Source organism: Oncorhynchus clarkii, chromosome 21, assembly GCF_045791955.1.
Source record: "Oncorhynchus clarkii lewisi isolate Uvic-CL-2024 chromosome 21, UVic_Ocla_1.0, whole genome shotgun sequence".
Classification (NCBI taxonomy): domain Eukaryota; kingdom Metazoa; phylum Chordata; class Actinopteri; order Salmoniformes; family Salmonidae; genus Oncorhynchus; species Oncorhynchus clarkii.
Window position 1 is genome coordinate 2,428,132 of NC_092167.1, and position 18,939 is coordinate 2,447,070.

Below are 18,939 nucleotides of genomic sequence, written 5' to 3' on the forward strand. Positions count from 1 at the left end.
GTTATCCCCACTCAGTCTAATACCGTTATCCCCACTCAGTCTAATACCGTTATCCCCACTCAGTCTAACACTGTTATCCCCACTCAGTCTAATACCGTTATCCCCACTCAGTCTAATACCGTTATCCCCACTCAGTCTAATACCGTTATCCCCACTCAGTCTAATACCGTTATCCCCACTCAGTCTAATACTGTTATCCCCACTCAGTCTAACACTGTTATCCCCACTCAGTCTAATACCGTTATCCCCACTCAGTCTAATACCGTTATCCCCACTCAGTCTAACACTGTTATCCCCACTCAGTCTAATACAGTTATCCCCACTCAGTCTAATACCGTTATCCCCACTCAGTCTAATACCGTTATCCCCACTCAGTCTAATACCGTTATCCCCACTCAGTCTAACACTGTTATCCCCACTCAGTCTAATACCGTTATCCCCACTCAGTCTAATACCGTTATCCCCACTCAGTCTAATACCGTTATCCCCACTCAGTCTAATACCGTTATCCCCACTCAGTCTAATACCGTTATCCCCACTCAGTCTAATACCGTTATCTCCACTCAGTCTAATACAGTTATCCCCACTCAGTCTAATACAGTTATCCAGACTCAGTCTAATACCGTTATCCCCACTCAGTCTAATACCGTTATCTCCACTCAGTCTAATACAGTCTAATACCGTTATCCCCACTCAGTCTAATACAGTTATCCCCACTCAGTCTAATACCGTTATCTCCACTCAGTCTAATACCGTTATCCCCACTCAGTCTAATACTGTTATCCCCACTCAGTCTAATACCGTTATCCCCACTCAGTCTAATACAGTCTAATACCATTATCCCCACTCAGTCTAATACAGTTATCCCCACTCAGTCTAATACCGTTTTCCCCACTCAGTCTAATACCGTTATCCCCACTCAGTCTAATACCGTTATCCCCACTCAGTCTAACACTGTTATCCCCACTCAGTCTAATACCGTTATCCCCACTCAGTCTAATACCGTTATCCCCACTCAGTCTAATACCGTTATCCCCACTCAGTCTAATACCGTTATCCCCACTCAGTCTAATACCGTTATCCCCACTCAGTCTAATACAGTTATCCCCACTCAGTCTAATACAGTTATCCCCACTCAGTCTAATACCGTTATCCCCACTCAGTCTAATACCGTTATCTCCACTCAGTCTAATACAGTCTAATACCGTTATCCCCACTCAGTCTAATACAGTTATCCCCACTCAGTCTAATACCGTTATCTCCACTCAGTCTAATACCGTTATCCCCACTCAGTCTAATACCGTTATCCCCACTCAGTCTAATACTGTTATCCCCACTCAGTCTAATACCGTTATCCCCACTCAGTCTAATACCGTTATCCCCACTCAGTCTAATACAGTTATCCCCACTCAGTCTAATACCGTTATCCCCACTCAGTCTAATACCGTTATCCCCACTCAGTCTAATACAGTTATCCCCACTCAGTCTAATACCGTTATCCCCACTCAGTCTAACACTGTTATCCCCACTCAGTCTAATACCGTTATCCCCACTCAGTCTAACACTGTTATCTCCACTCAGTCTAATACCGTTATCCCCACTCAGTCTAATACCGTTATCCCCACTCAGTCTAATACCGTTATCCCCACTCAGTCTAATACCGTTATCCCCACTCAGTCTAATACCGTTATCCCCACTCAGTCTAATACCGTTATCCCCACTCAGTCTAATACCGTTATCCCCACTCAGTCTAATACCGTTATCTCCACTCAGTCTAATACTGTTATCCCCACTCAGTCTAACACTGTTATCCCCACTCAGTCTAATACCGTTATCCCCACTCAGTCTAATACCGTTATCCCCACTCAGTCTAATACCGATATCCCCACTCAGTCTAATACCGTTATCCCCACTCAGTCTAATACCGTTATCCCCACTCAGTCTAATACCGTTATCTCCACTCAGTCTAATACTGTTATCCCCACTCAGTCTAATACTGTTATCCCCACTCAGTCTAACACTGTTATCTCCACTCAGTCTAATACCGTTATCCCCACTCAGTCTAATACCGTTATCCCCACTCAGTCTAATACCGTTATCCCCACTCAGTCTAATACCGTTATCCCCACTCAGTCTAATACCGTTATCCCCACTCAGTCTAATACCGTTATCCCCACTCAGTCTAATACCGTTATCTCCACTCAGTCTAATACCGTTATCCCCACTCAGTCTAATACCGTTATCCCCACTCAGTCTAATACCGTTATCCCCACTCAGTCTAATACCGTTATCCCCACTCAGTCTAATACCGTTATCTCCACTCAGTCTAATACCGTTATCCCCACTCAGTCTAATACCGTTATCCCCACTCAGTCTAATACCGTTATCCCCACTCAGTCTAATACCGTTATCCCCACTCAGTCTAATACCGTTATCCCCACTCAGTCTAATACCGTTATCCCCACTCAGTCTAATACCGTTATCCCCACTCAGTCTAATACCGTTATCTCCACTCAGTCTAATACCGTTATCCCCACTCAGTCTAATACCGTTATCCCCACTCAGTCTAATACCGTTATCCCCACTCAGTCTAATACCGTTATCCCCACTCAGTCTAATACCGTTATCCCCACTCAGTCTAATACCGTTATCCCCACTCAGTCTAATACAGTTATCCCCACTCAGTCTAATACCGTTATCCCCACTCAGTCTAATACCGTTATCCCCACTCAGTCTAATACCGTTATCCCCACTCAGTCTAATACCGTTATCCCCACTCAGTCAAATACCGTTATCCCCACTCAGTCTAATACCGTTATCCCCACTCAGTCTAATACAGTTATCCCCACTCAGTCTAATACAGTTATCCCCACTCAGTCTAATACCGTTATCCCCACTCAGTCTAATACCGTTATCCCCACTCAGTCTAACACTGTTATCCCCACTCAGTCTAATACTGTTATCCCCACTCAGTCTAATACAGTTATCCCCACTCAGTCTAATACAGTTATCCCCACTCAGTCTAATACAGTTATCCCCACTCAGTCTAATACCGTTATCCCAACTCAGTCTAATACCGTTATCCCCACTCAGTCTAATACCGTTATCCCCACTCAGTCTAACACTGTTATCCCCACTCAGTCTAATACCGTTATCCCCACTCAGTCTAATACAGTCTAATACTGTTATCCCCACTCAGTCTAATACAGTCTAATACCGTTATCCCCACTCAGTCTAATACTGTTATCCCCACTCAGTCTAATACCGTTATCCCCACTCAGTCTAATACCGTTATCCCCACTCAGTCTAATACAGTCTAATACCGTTATCCCCACTCAGTCTAATACAGTCTAATACTGTTATCCCCACTCAGTCTAATACAGTCTAATACCGTTATCCCCACTCAGTCTAATACTGTTATCCCCACTCAGTCTAATACCGTTATCCCCACTCAGTCTAATACTGTTTTCCCCACTCAGTCTAATACCGTTATCCCCACTCACTCTAATACTGTTATCCCCACTCAGTCTAATACTGTTATCCCCACTCAGTCTAATACAGTTATCCCCACTCAGTCTAATACCGTTATCCCCACTCAGTCTAATGCAGTCTAATACCGTTATCCCCACTCAGTCTAATACAGTCTAATACTGTTATCCCCACTCAGTCTAATACAGTCTAATACCGTTATCCCCACTCAGTCTAATACTGTTATCCCCACTCAGTCTAATACCGTTATCCCCACTCAGTCTAATACTGTTATCCCCACTCAGTCTAATACTGTTATCCCCACTCAGTCTAATACTGTTATCCCCACTCAGTCTAATACCGTTATCCCCACTCAGTCTAATACTGTTATCCCCACTCAGTCTAATACCGTTATCCCCACTCAGTCTAATACTGTTATCCCCACTCAGTCTAATACTGTTATCCCCACTCAGTCTAATACTGTTATCCCCACTCAGTCTAATACTGTTATCCCCACTCAGTCTAATACTGTTATCCCCACTCAGTCTAATACTGTTATCCCCACTCAGTCTAATACTGTTATCCCCACTCAGTCTAATACAGTCTAATACCGTTATCCCCACTCAGTCTAATATTGTTATCCCCACTCATTATAATACCGTTATCCCCACTCAGTCTAATACCGTTATCCCCACTCAGTCTAATACAGTCTAATACCGTTATCCCCACTCAGTCTAATACAGTCTAATACTGTTATCCCCACTCAGTCTAATACAGTCTAATACCGTTATCCCCACTCAGTCTAATACTGTTATCCCCACTCAGTCTAATACCGTTATCCCCACTCAGTCTAATACCGTTATCCCCACTCAGTCTAATACTGTTATCCCCACTCAGTCTAACACTGTTATCCCCACTCAGTCTAACACTGTTATCCCCACTCAGTCTAACACTGTTATCCCCACTCAGTCTAATACCGTTATCCCCACTCAGTCTAATACCGTTATCCCCACTCAGTCTAATACCGATATCCCCACTCAGTCTAATACCGTTATCCCCACTCAGTCTAATACCGTTATCCCCACTCAGTCTAATACCGTTATCTCCACTCAGTCTAATACTGTTATCCCCACTCAGTCTAATACTGTTATCCCCACTCAGTCTAACACTGTTATCTCCACTCAGTCTAATACCGTTATCCCCACTCAGTCTAATACCGTTATCCCCACTCAGTCTAATACCGTTATCCCCACTCAGTCTAATACCGTTATCCCCACTCAGTCTAATACCGTTATCTCCACTCAGTCTAATACCGTTATCCCCACTCAGTCTAATACCGTTATCTCCACTCAGTCTAATACCGTTATCCCCACTCAGTCTAATACCGTTATCCCCACTCAGTCTAATACCGTTATCCCCACTCAGTCTAATACCGTTATCCCCACTCAGTCTAATACCGTTATCCCCACTCAGTCTAATACCGTTATCCCCACTCAGTCTAATACAGTTATCCCCACTCAGTCTAATACCGTTATCCCCACTCAGTCTAATACCGTTATCCCCACTCAGTCTAATACCGTTATCCCCACTCAGTCTAATACCGTTATCCCCACTCAGTCAAATACCGTTATCCCCACTCAGTCTAATACCGTTATCCCCACTCAGTCTAATACCGTTATCCCCACTCAGTCTAACACTGTTATCCCCACTCAGTCTAATACCGTTATCCCCACTCAGTCTAATACCGTTATCCCCACTCAGTCTAATACCGTTATCCCCACTCAGTCTAATACCGTTATCCCCACTCAGTCTAATACTGTTATCCCCACTCAGTCTAACACTGTTATCCCCACTCAGTCTAATACCGTTATCCCCACTCAGTCTAATACCGTTATCCCCACTCAGTCTAATACTGTTATCCCCACTCAGTCTAATACAGTTATCCCCACTCAGTCTAATACCGTTATCCCCACTCAGTCTAATACAGTCTAATACTGTTATCCCCACTCAGTCTAATACCGTTATCCCCACTCAGTCTAATACTGTTATCCCCACTCAGTCTAACACTGTTATCCCCACTCAGTCTAATACCGTTATCCCCACTCAGTCTAATACCGTTATCCCCACTCAGTCTAATACTGTTATCCCCACTCAGTCTAATACAGTTATCCCCACTCAGTCTAATACCGTTATCCCCACTCAGTCTAATACCGTTATCCCCACTCAGTCTAATACCGTTATCCCCACTCAGTCTAACACTGTTATCCCCACTCAGTCTAATACCGTTATCCCCACTCAGTCTAATACCGTTATCCCCACTCAGTCTAATACCGTTATCCCCACTCAGTCTAATACCGTTATCCCCACTCAGTCTAATACTGTTATCCCCACTCAGTCTAACACTGTTATCCCCACTCAGTCTAATACCGTTATCCCCACTCAGTCTAATACCGTTATCCCCACTCAGTCTAATACTGTTATCCCCACTCAGTCTAATACAGTTAACCCCACTCAGTCTAATACCGTTATCCCCACTCAGTCTAATACCGTTATCTCCACTCAGTCTAATACAGTTATCCCCACTCAGTCTAATACCGTTATCCCCACTCAGTCTAATACCGTTATCTCCACTCAGTCTAATACAGTCTAATACTGTTATCCCCACTCAGTCTAATACAGTTATCCCCACTCAGTCTAATACCGTTATCTCCACTCAGTCTAATACCGTTATCCCCACTCAGTCTAATACTGTTATCCCCACTCAGTCTAATACCGTTATCCCCACTCAGTCTAATACAGTCTAATACCATTATCCCCACTCAGTCTAATACAGTTATCCCCACTCAGTCTAATACCGTTATCCCCACTCAGTCTAATACCGTTATCCCCACTCAGTCTAATACCGTTATCCCCACTCAGTCTAACACCGTTATCCCCACTCAGTCTAATACCGTTATCCCCACTCAGTCTAATACCGTTATCCCCACTCAGTCTAATACCGTTATCCCCACTCAGTCTAATACTGTTATCCCCACTCAGTCTAACACTGTTATCCCCACTCAGTCTAATACCGTTATCCCCACTCAGTCTAATACCGTTATCCCCACTCAGTCTAATACTGTTATCCCCACTCAGTCTAATACAGTTATCCCCACTCAGTCTAATACCGTTATCCCCACTCAGTCTAATACCGTTATCCCCACTCAGTCTAATACCGTTATCCCCACTCAGTCTAACACTGTTATCCCCACTCAGTCTAATACCGTTATCCCCACTCAGTCTAATACCGTTATCCCCACTCAGTCTAATACCGTTATCCCCACTCAGTCTAATACCGTTATCCCCACTCAGTCTAATACTGTTATCCCCACTCAGTCTAACACTGTTATCCCCACTCAGTCTAATACCGTTATCCCCACTCAGTCTAATACCGTTATCCCCACTCAGTCTAATACTGTTATCCCCACTCAGTCTAATACAGTTATCCCCACTCAGTCTAATACCGTTATCCCCACTCAGTCTAATACCGTTATCCCCACTCAGTCTAATACCGTTATCCCCACTCAGTCTAACACCGTTATCCCCACTCAGTCTAATACCGTTATCCCCACTCAGTCTAATACCGTTATCCCCACTCAGTCTAATACCGTTATCCCCACTCAGTCTAATACTGTTATCCCCACTCAGTCTAACACTGTTATCCCCACTCAGTCTAATACCGTTATCCCCACTCAGTCTAATACCGTTATCCCCACTCAGTCTAATACTGTTATCCCCACTCAGTCTAATACAGTTATCCCCACTCAGTCTAATACCGTTATCCCCACTCAGTCTAATACCGTTATCCCCACTCAGTCTAATACCGTTATCCCCACTCAGTCTAACACTGTTATCCCCACTCAGTCTAATACCGTTATCCCCACTCAGTCTAATACCGTTATCCCCACTCAGTCTAATACCGTTATCCCCACTCAGTCTAATACCGTTATCCCCACTCAGTCTAATACTGTTATCCCCACTCAGTCTAACACTGTTATCCCCACTCAGTCTAATACCGTTATCCCCACTCAGTCTAATACTGTTATCCCCACTCAGTCTAATACAGTTATCCCCACTCAGTCTAATACCGTTATCCCCACTCAGTCTAATACCGTTATCCCCACTCAGTCTAATACCGTTATCCCCACTCAGTCTAATACCGTTATCCCCACTCAGTCTAACACTGTTATCCCCACTCAGTCTAATACCGTTATCCCCACTCAGTCTAATACAGTCTAATACTGTTATCCCCACTCAGTCTAATACCGTTATCCCCACTCAGTCTAATACTGTTATCCCCACTCAGTCTAACACTGTTATCCCCACTCAGTCTAATACCGTTATCCCCACTCAGTCTAATACCGTTATCCCCACTCAGTCTAATACTGTTATCCCCACTCAGTCTAATACAGTTATCCCCACTCAGTCTAATACCGTTATCCCCACTCAGTCTAATACCGTTATCCCCACTCAGTCTAATACCGTTATCCCCACTCAGTCTAACACTGTTATCCCCACTCAGTCTAATACCGTTATCCCCACTCAGTCTAATACCGTTATCCCCACTCAGTCTAATACCGTTATCCCCACTCAGTCTAATACCGTTATCCCCACTCAGTCTAATACTGTTATCCCCACTCAGTCTAACACTGTTATCCCCACTCAGTCTAATACCGTTATCCCCACTCAGTCTAATACCGTTATCCCCACTCAGTCTAACACTGTTATCCCCACTCAGTCTAATACAGTTATCCCCACTCAGTCTAATACCGTTATCCCCACTCAGTCTAATACCGTTATCCCCACTCAGTCTAATACCGTTATCCCCACTCAGTCTAACACTGTTATCCCCACTCAGTCTAATACCGTTATCCCCACTCAGTCTAATACCGTTATCCCCACTCAGTCTAATACCGTTATCCCCACTCAGTCTAATACCGTTATCCCCACTCAGTCTAATACCGTTATCCCCACTCAGTCTAATACCGTTATCTCCACTCAGTCTAATACAGTTATCCCCACTCAGTCTAATACAGTTATCCAGACTCAGTCTAATACCGTTATCCCCACTCAGTCTAATACCGTTATCTCCACTCAGTCTAATACAGTCTAATACCGTTATCCCCACTCAGTCTAATACAGTTATCCCCACTCAGTCTAATACCGTTATCTCCACTCAGTCTAATACCGTTATCCCCACTCAGTCTAATACTGTTATCCCCACTCAGTCTAATACCGTTATCCCCACTCAGTCTAATACAGTCTAATACCGTTATCCCCACTCAGTCTAATACAGTTATCCCCACTCAGTCTAATACCGTTATCCCCACTCAGTCTAATACCGTTATCCCCACTCAGTCTAATACCGTTATCCCCACTCAGTCTAACACTGTTATCCCCACTCAGTCTAATACCGTTATCCCCACTCAGTCTAATACCGTTATCCCCACTCAGTCTAATACCGTTATCCCCACTCAGTCTAATACCGTTATCCCCACTCAGTCTAATACCGTTATCTCCACTCAGTCTAATACAGTTATCCCCACTCAGTCTAATACAGTTATCCCCACTCAGTCTAATACCGTTATCCCCACTCAGTCTAATACCGTTATCTCCACTCAGTCTAATACAGTCTAATACCGTTATCCCCACTCAGTCTAATACAGTTATCCCCACTCAGTCTAATACCGTTATCTCCACTCAGTCTAATACCGTTATCCCCACTCAGTCTAATACCGTTATCCCCACTCAGTCTAATACTGTTATCCCCACTCAGTCTAATACCGTTATCCCCACTCAGTCTAATACCGTTATCCCCACTCAGTCTAATACAGTTATCCCCACTCAGTCTAATACCGTTATCCCCACTCAGTCTAATACCGTTATCCCCACTCAGTCTAATACAGTTATCCCCACTCAGTCTAATACCGTTATCCCCACTCAGTCTAACACTGTTATCCCCACTCAGTCTAATACCGTTATCCCCACTCAGTCTAATACCGTTATCCCCACTCAGTCTAATACCGTTATCCCCACTCAGTCTAATACCGTTATCCCCACTCAGTCTAATACCGTTATCCCCACTCAGTCTAATACCGTTATCCCCACTCAGTCTAATACCGTTATCCCCACTCAGTCTAATACTGTTATCCCCACTCAGTCTAACACTGTTATCCCCACTCAGTCTAATACCGTTATCCCCACTCAGTCTAATACCGTTATCCCCACTCAGTCTAATACTGTTATCCCCACTCAGTCTAATACAGTTATCCCCACTCAGTCTAATACCGTTATCCCCACTCAGTCTAATACCGTTATCTCCACTCAGTCTAATACAGTTATCCCCACTCAGTCTAATACCGTTATCCCCACTCAGTCTAATACCGTTATCTCCACTCAGTCTAATACAGTCTAATACTGTTATCCCCACTCAGTCTAATACAGTTATCCCCACTCAGTCTAATACCGTTATCTCCACTCAGTCTAATACCGTTATCCCCACTCAGTCTAATACTGTTATCCCCACTCAGTCTAATACCGTTATCCCCACTCAGTCTAATACAGTCTAATACCATTATCCCCACTCAGTCTAATACAGTTATCCCCACTCAGTCTAATACCGTTATCCCCACTCAGTCTAATACCGTTATCCCCACTCAGTCTAATACCGTTATCCCCACTCAGTCTAACACCGTTATCCCCACTCAGTCTAATACCGTTATCCCCACTCAGTCTAATACCGTTATCCCCACTCAGTCTAATACCGTTATCCCCACTCAGTCTAATACTGTTATCCCCACTCAGTCTAACACTGTTATCCCCACTCAGTCTAATACCGTTATCCCCACTCAGTCTAATACCGTTATCCCCACTCAGTCTAATACTGTTATCCCCACTCAGTCTAATACAGTTATCCCCACTCAGTCTAATACCGTTATCCCCACTCAGTCTAATACCGTTATCCCCACTCAGTCTAATACCGTTATCCCCACTCAGTCTAACACTGTTATCCCCACTCAGTCTAATACCGTTATCCCCACTCAGTCTAATACCGTTATCCCCACTCAGTCTAATACCGTTATCCCCACTCAGTCTAATACCGTTATCCCCACTCAGTCTAATACTGTTATCCCCACTCAGTCTAACACTGTTATCCCCACTCAGTCTAATACCGTTATCCCCACTCAGTCTAATACCGTTATCCCCACTCAGTCTAATACTGTTATCCCCACTCAGTCTAATACAGTTATCCCCACTCAGTCTAATACCGTTATCCCCACTCAGTCTAATACCGTTATCCCCACTCAGTCTAATACCGTTATCCCCACTCAGTCTAACACCGTTATCCCCACTCAGTCTAATACCGTTATCCCCACTCAGTCTAATACAGTTATCCCCACTCAGTCTAATACAGTTATCCCCACTCAGTCTAATACCGTTATCCCCACTCAGTCTAATACCGTTATCCCCACTCAGTCTAACACTGTTATCCCCACTCAGTCTAATACTGTTATCCCCACTCAGTCTAATACAGTTATCCCCACTCAGTCTAATACAGTTATCCCCACTCAGTCTAATACAGTTATCCCCACTCAGTCTAATACCGTTATCCCAACTCAGTCTAATACCGTTATCCCCACTCAGTCTAATACCGTTATCCCCACTCAGTCTAACACTGTTATCCCCACTCAGTCTAATACCGTTATCCCCACTCAGTCTAATACAGTCTAATACTGTTATCCCCACTCAGTCTAATACAGTCTAATACCGTTATCCCCACTCAGTCTAATACTGTTATCCCCACTCAGTCTAATACCGTTATCCCCACTCAGTCTAATACCGTTATCCCCACTCAGTCTAATACAGTCTAATACCGTTATCCCCACTCAGTCTAATACAGTCTAATACTGTTATCCCCACTCAGTCTAATACAGTCTAATACCGTTATCCCCACTCAGTCTAATACTGTTATCCCCACTCAGTCTAATACCGTTATCCCCACTCAGTCTAATACTGTTTTCCCCACTCAGTCTAATACCGTTATCCCCACTCACTCTAATACTGTTATCCCCACTCAGTCTAATACTGTTATCCCCACTCAGTCTAATACAGTTATCCCCACTCAGTCTAATACCGTTATCCCCACTCAGTCTAATGCAGTCTAATACCGTTATCCCCACTCAGTCTAATACAGTCTAATACTGTTATCCCCACTCAGTCTAATACAGTCTAATACCGTTATCCCCACTCAGTCTAATACTGTTATCCCCACTCAGTCTAATACCGTTATCCCCACTCAGTCTAATACTGTTATCCCCACTCAGTCTAATACTGTTATCCCCACTCAGTCTAATACTGTTATCCCCACTCAGTCTAATACCGTTATCCCCACTCAGTCTAATACTGTTATCCCCACTCAGTCTAATACCGTTATCCCCACTCAGTCTAATACTGTTATCCCCACTCAGTCTAATACTGTTATCCCCACTCAGTCTAATACTGTTATCCCCACTCAGTCTAATACTGTTATCCCCACTCAGTCTAATACTGTTATCCCCACTCAGTCTAATACTGTTATCCCCACTCAGTCTAATACTGTTATCCCCACTCAGTCTAATACAGTCTAATACCGTTATCCCCACTCAGTCTAATATTGTTATCCCCACTCATTATAATACCGTTATCCCCACTCAGTCTAATACCGTTATCCCCACTCAGTCTAATACAGTCTAATACCGTTATCCCCACTCAGTCTAATACAGTCTAATACTGTTATCCCCACTCAGTCTAATACAGTCTAATACCGTTATCCCCACTCAGTCTAATACTGTTATCCCCACTCAGTCTAATACCGTTATCCCCACTCAGTCTAATACCGTTATCCCCACTCAGTCTAATACTGTTATCCCCACTCAGTCTAACACTGTTATCCCCACTCAGTCTAACACTGTTATCCCCACTCAGTCTAACACTGTTATCCCCACTCAGTCTAATACCGTTATCCCCACTCAGTCTAATACCGTTATCCCCACTCAGTCTAATACCGATATCCCCACTCAGTCTAATACCGTTATCCCCACTCAGTCTAATACCGTTATCCCCACTCAGTCTAATACCGTTATCTCCACTCAGTCTAATACTGTTATCCCCACTCAGTCTAATACTGTTATCCCCACTCAGTCTAACACTGTTATCTCCACTCAGTCTAATACCGTTATCCCCACTCAGTCTAATACCGTTATCCCCACTCAGTCTAATACCGTTATCCCCACTCAGTCTAATACCGTTATCCCCACTCAGTCTAATACCGTTATCTCCACTCAGTCTAATACCGTTATCCCCACTCAGTCTAATACCGTTATCTCCACTCAGTCTAATACCGTTATCCCCACTCAGTCTAATACCGTTATCCCCACTCAGTCTAATACCGTTATCCCCACTCAGTCTAATACCGTTATCCCCACTCAGTCTAATACCGTTATCCCCACTCAGTCTAATACCGTTATCCCCACTCAGTCTAATACAGTTATCCCCACTCAGTCTAATACCGTTATCCCCACTCAGTCTAATACCGTTATCCCCACTCAGTCTAATACCGTTATCCCCACTCAGTCTAATACCGTTATCCCCACTCAGTCAAATACCGTTATCCCCACTCAGTCTAATACCGTTATCCCCACTCAGTCTAATACCGTTATCCCCACTCAGTCTAACACTGTTATCCCCACTCAGTCTAATACCGTTATCCCCACTCAGTCTAATACCGTTATCCCCACTCAGTCTAATACCGTTATCCCCACTCAGTCTAATACCGTTATCCCCACTCAGTCTAATACTGTTATCCCCACTCAGTCTAACACTGTTATCCCCACTCAGTCTAATACCGTTATCCCCACTCAGTCTAATACCGTTATCCCCACTCAGTCTAATACTGTTATCCCCACTCAGTCTAATACAGTTATCCCCACTCAGTCTAATACCGTTATCCCCACTCAGTCTAATACAGTCTAATACTGTTATCCCCACTCAGTCTAATACCGTTATCCCCACTCAGTCTAATACTGTTATCCCCACTCAGTCTAACACTGTTATCCCCACTCAGTCTAATACCGTTATCCCCACTCAGTCTAATACCGTTATCCCCACTCAGTCTAATACTGTTATCCCCACTCAGTCTAATACAGTTATCCCCACTCAGTCTAATACCGTTATCCCCACTCAGTCTAATACCGTTATCCCCACTCAGTCTAATACCGTTATCCCCACTCAGTCTAACACTGTTATCCCCACTCAGTCTAATACCGTTATCCCCACTCAGTCTAATACCGTTATCCCCACTCAGTCTAATACCGTTATCCCCACTCAGTCTAATACCGTTATCCCCACTCAGTCTAATACTGTTATCCCCACTCAGTCTAACACTGTTATCCCCACTCAGTCTAATACCGTTATCCCCACTCAGTCTAATACCGTTATCCCCACTCAGTCTAATACTGTTATCCCCACTCAGTCTAATACAGTTAACCCCACTCAGTCTAATACCGTTATCCCCACTCAGTCTAATACCGTTATCTCCACTCAGTCTAATACAGTTATCCCCACTCAGTCTAATACCGTTATCCCCACTCAGTCTAATACCGTTATCTCCACTCAGTCTAATACAGTCTAATACTGTTATCCCCACTCAGTCTAATACAGTTATCCCCACTCAGTCTAATACCGTTATCTCCACTCAGTCTAATACCGTTATCCCCACTCAGTCTAATACTGTTATCCCCACTCAGTCTAATACCGTTATCCCCACTCAGTCTAATACAGTCTAATACCATTATCCCCACTCAGTCTAATACAGTTATCCCCACTCAGTCTAATACCGTTATCCCCACTCAGTCTAATACCGTTATCCCCACTCAGTCTAATACCGTTATCCCCACTCAGTCTAACACCGTTATCCCCACTCAGTCTAATACCGTTATCCCCACTCAGTCTAATACCGTTATCCCCACTCAGTCTAATACCGTTATCCCCACTCAGTCTAATACTGTTATCCCCACTCAGTCTAACACTGTTATCCCCACTCAGTCTAATACCATTATCCCCACTCAGTCTAATACCGTTATCCCCACTCAGTCTAATACTGTTATCCCCACTCAGTCTAATACAGTTATCCCCACTCAGTCTAATACCGTTATCCCCACTCAGTCTAATACCGTTATCCCCACTCAGTCTAATACCGTTATCCCCACTCAGTCTAACACTGTTATCCCCACTCAGTCTAATACCGTTATCCCCACTCAGTCTAATACCGTTATCCCCACTCAGTCTAATACCGTTATCCCCACTCAGTCTAATACCGTTATCCCCACTCAGTCTAATACTGTTATCCCCACTCAGTCTAACACTGTTATCCCCACTCAGTCTAATACCGTTATCCCCACTCAGTCTAATACCGTTATCCCCACTCAGTCTAATACTGTTATCCCCACTCAGTCTAATACAGTTATCCCCACTCAGTCTAATACCGTTATCCCCACTCAGTCTAATACCGTTATCCCCACTCAGTCTAATACCGTTATCCCCACTCAGTCTAACACCATTATCCCCACTCAGTCTAATACCGTTATCCCCACTCAGTCTAATACCGTTATCCCCACTCAGTCTAATACCGTTATCCCCACTCAGTCTAATACTGTTATCCCCACTCAGTCTAACACTGTTATCCCCACTCAGTCTAATACCGTTATCCCCACTCAGTCTAATACCGTTATCCCCACTCAGTCTAATACTGTTATCCCCACTCAGTCTAATACAGTTATCCCCACTCAGTCTAATACCGTTATCCCCACTCAGTCTAATACCGTTATCCCCACTCAGTCTAATACCGTTATCCCCACTCAGTCTAACACTGTTATCCCCACTCAGTCTAATACCGTTATCCCCACTCAGTCTAATACCGTTATCCCCACTCAGTCTAATACCGTTATCCCCACTCAGTCTAATACCGTTATCCCCACTCAGTCTAATACTGTTATCCCCACTCAGTCTAACACTGTTATCCCCACTCAGTCTAATACCGTTATCCCCACTCAGTCTAATACTGTTATCCCCACTCAGTCTAATACAGTTATCCCCACTCAGTCTAATACCGTTATCCCCACTCAGTCTAATACCGTTATCCCCACTCAGTCTAATACCGTTATCCCCACTCAGTCTAATACCGTTATCCCCACTCAGTCTAACACTGTTATCCCCACTCAGTCTAATACCGTTATCCCCACTCAGTCTAATACAGTCTAATACTGTTATCCCCACTCAGTCTAATACCGTTATCCCCACTCAGTCTAATACTGTTATCCCCACTCAGTCTAACACTGTTATCCCCACTCAGTCTAATACCGTTATCCCCACTCAGTCTAATACCGTTATCCCCACTCAGTCTAATACTGTTATCCCCACTCAGTCTAATACAGTTATCCCCACTCAGTCTAATACCGTTATCCCCACTCAGTCTAATACCGTTATCCCCACTCAGTCTAATACCGTTATCCCCACTCAGTCTAACACTGTTATCCCCACTCAGTCTAATACCGTTATCCCCACTCAGTCTAATACCGTTATCCCCACTCAGTCTAATACCGTTATCCCCACTCAGTCTAATACCGTTATCCCCACTCAGTCTAATACTGTTATCCCCACTCAGTCTAACACTGTTATCCCCACTCAGTCTAATACCGTTATCCCCACTCAGTCTAATACCGTTATCCCCACTCAGTCTAACACTGTTATCCCCACTCAGTCTAATACAGTTATCCCCACTCAGTCTAATACCGTTATCCCCACTCAGTCTAATACCGTTATCCCCACTCAGTCTAATACCGTTATCCCCACTCAGTCTAACACTGTTATCCCCACTCAGTCTAATACCGTTATCCCCACTCAGTCTAATACCGTTATCCCCACTCAGTCTAATACCGTTATCCCCACTCAGTCTAATACCGTTATCCCCACTCAGTCTAATACCGTTATCCCCACTCAGTCTAATACCGTTATCTCCACTCAGTCTAGTACAGTTATCCCCACTCAGTCTAATACAGTTATCCAGACTCAGTCTAATACCGTTATCCCCACTCAGTCTAATACCGTTATCTCCACTCAGTCTAATACAGTCTAATACCGTTATCCCCACTCAGTCTAATACAGTTATCCCCACTCAGTCTAATACCGTTATCTCCACTCAGTCTAATACCGTTATCCCCACTCAGTCTAATACTGTTATCCCCACTCAGTCTAATACCGTTATCCCCACTCAGTCTAATACAGTCTAATACCGTTATCCCCACTCAGTCTAATACAGTTATCCCCACTCAGTCTAATACCGTTATCCCCACTCAGTCTAATACCGTTATCCCCACTCAGTCTAATACCGTTATCCCCACTCAGTCTAACACTGTTATCCCCACTCAGTCTAATACCGTTATCCCCACTCAGTCTAATACCGTTATCCCCACTCAGTCTAATACCGTTATCCCCACTCAGTCTAATACCGTTATCCCCACTCAGTCTAATACCGTTATCTCCACTCAGTCTAATACAGTTATCCCCACTCAGTCTAATACAGTTATCCCCACTCAGTCTAATACCGTTATCCCCACTCAGTCTAATACCGTTATCTCCACTCAGTCTAATACAGTCTAATACCGTTATCCCCACTCAGTCTAATACAGTTATCCCCACTCAGTCTAATACCGTTATCTCCACTCAGTCTAATACCGTTATCCCCACTCAGTCTAATACCGTTATCCCCACTCAGTCTAATACTGTTATCCCCACTCAGTCTAATACCGTTATCCCCACTCAGTCTAATACCGTTATCCCCACTCAGTCTAATACAGTTATCCCCACTCAGTCTAATACCGTTATCCCCACTCAGTCTAATACCGTTATCCCCACTCAGTCTAATACAGTTATCCCCACTCAGTCTAATACCGTTATCCCCACTCAGTCTAACACTGTTATCCCCACTCAGTCTAATACCGTTATCCCCACTCAGTCTAATACCGTTATCCCCACTCAGTCTAACACTGTTATCCCCACTCAGTCTAATACCGTTATCCCCACTCAGTCTAATACCGTTATCCCCACTCAGTCTAATACCGTTATCCCCACTCAGTCTAATACCGTTATCCCCACTCAGTCTAATACTGTTATCCCCACTCAGTCTAACACTGTTATCCCCACTCAGTCTAATACCGTTATCCCCACTCAGTCTAATACCGTTATCCCCACTCAGTCTAATACTGTTATCCCCACTCAGTCTAATACAGTTAACCCCACTCAGTCTAATACCGTTATCCCCACTCAGTCTAATACCGTTATCTCCACTCAGTCTAATACAGTTATCCCCACTCAGTCTAATACCGTTATCCCCACTCAGTCTAATACCGTTATCTCCACTCAGTCTAATACAGTCTAATACTGTTATCCCCACTCAGTCTAATACAGTTATCCCCACTCAGTCTAATACCGTTATCTCCACTCAGTCTAATACCGTTATCCCCACTCAGTCTAATACTGTTATCCCCACTCAGTCTAATACCGTTATCCCCACTCAGTCTAATACAGTCTAATACCATTATCCCCACTCAGTCTAATACAGTTATCCCCACTCAGTCTAATACCGTTATCCCCACTCAGTCTAATACCGTTATCCCCACTCAGTCTAATACCGTTATCCCCACTCAGTCTAACACCGTTATCCCCACTCAGTCTAATACCGTTATCCCCACTCAGTCTAATACCGTTATCCCCACTCAGTCTAATACCGTTATCCCCACTCAGTCTAATACTGTTATCCCCACTCAGTCTAACACTGTTATCCCCACTCAGTCTAATACCGTTATCCCCACTCAGTCTAATACCGTTATCCCCACTCAGTCTAATACTGTTATCCCCACTCAGTCTAATACAGTTATCCCCACTCAGTCTAATACCGTTATCCCCACTCAGTCTAATACCGTTATCCCCACTCAGTCTAATACCGTTATCCCCACTCAGTCTAACACTGTTATCCCCACTCAGTCTAATACCGTTATCCCCACTCAGTCTAATACCGTTATCCCCACTCAGTCTAATACCGTTATCCCCACTCAGTCTAATACCGTTATCCCCACTCAGTCTAATACTGTTATCCCCACTCAGTCTAACACTGTTATCCCCACTCAGTCTAATACCGTTATCCCCACTCAGTCTAATACCGTTATCCCCACTCAGTCTAATACTGTTATCCCCACTCAGTCTAATACAGTTATCCCCACTCAGTCTAATACCGTTATCCCCACTCAGTCTAATACCGTTATCCCCACTCAGTCTAATACCGTTATCCCCACTCAGTCTAACACCGTTATCCCCACTCAGTCTAATACCGTTATCCCC